The sequence below is a fragment of the Gavialis gangeticus genome, unplaced genomic scaffold (genome assembly GCF_001723915.1).
Source record: "Gavialis gangeticus isolate Ggan-Ray unplaced genomic scaffold, GavGan_comp1, whole genome shotgun sequence".
Lineage (NCBI taxonomy): Eukaryota > Metazoa > Chordata > Crocodylia > Gavialidae > Gavialis > Gavialis gangeticus.
The window spans coordinates 1,467,685-1,468,988 of record NW_017729028.1 but is presented as its reverse complement, the minus strand read 5'-3'; positions in this window follow the sequence as shown (position 1 = coordinate 1,468,988).

Here is a 1,304-nt window from a genome sequence, read left to right as displayed (position 1 = left end):
GCCTTTCCTTGTATGGCTTGTCTTGCAAGTCCCTGATCATATGGGTGGCTCTTCTCTGGACTCTCTCAAGTTTTTCCATCTCCTTATTGAAGTGCAGCACCCAAAACTGGATGCAGTACTCCAACTGCAGTCTCACCAGTGCTGAATACAGTGGGAGTATCACTTCCTTAGTTTTACACGAGATGCATCGGTTGATGCATGCCAGCATGTTGTTTGCTCTGCTGGCCACCGCATTGCACTGTTGGCTCATGTTCATGCGGTAGTCAATCATTACACCTAGGTCCCTTTCAGCTGTGGTTCAGGTCAGGCTGTCACCTCCAAGCCTGTATGTATGTTGAGTGTTATTTGCCCCCAGGTGGAGCACCTTACATTTGGAAGTGTTAAACTTCATCTGGTTCTGGTCTGCCCAACTCTCTAGCCTCTCCAGATCTACCTGTATCAGCCACCTATCTTCTGGCATGGCCATACTGTCCCATAACTTGGTGTCATCCAGAAACTTGGCCAGTGAGCTTTTCTCTCCTGCATCCAAATCATTGACAAAAATGTTGAAAAGCACTGGTCCAAGCATGTACCCCTGAGGGACACCACTAGCCACTTCACACCAAGATGACATGGATCTGTTCATGAGAACTCTCTGGGTCCTACCCTGTAGCCAGTTTCCCACCCACTGAACCGTCAAACAGCTGAGCCCACAATCTTCCAGTTTTTCCCACAAGGATATTGTGGGATACTAGATCAAAAGCCTTTTGGAAGTCTAGGTATATAGATTCGTAGATTCATAGATTCATAGATGTAGGGTTGGAAGGGACTTTGTAGATCTTCTAGTCTGACCCCCTGCCCTGGGCATGAGAGAAAACTGGGCTCAAATGACCCCAGCCAGGTAAACATCAAGCCTCCTCTTAAAGACCCCCAGGGTAGAAGCCATCACCACTTCCTTGGAAGTTGGTTCCAGATCCTAGCCACCCTGACTGTGAAGTAGTGCCTTCTAATGTCTAGTCTAAACCTACTCTCTAGCAACTTATGGCCGTTATTCCTTGTTATTCCGTGAGGCGCTTGGGGGTACAAGGTCTCTCCCAAACCCTGCTGGTCACCACTAGTAAGTTTATAGATGGCCACCAGGTCACCCCTTAGCCTTCTCTTGTGAAGGTTGAACAGGTTAAGTCCCATAGTCTCTCCTCATAGGGTCTGCCCTGCTGTCCCTAGATCATGCAGGTGGCCTTCCTTTGGAACCTCTCAATGCTGTCCACATCCCTCCTGAAGCGGGGCACCCAGAATTGGACGCAGTACTCCAGCTGCGGCCTGAC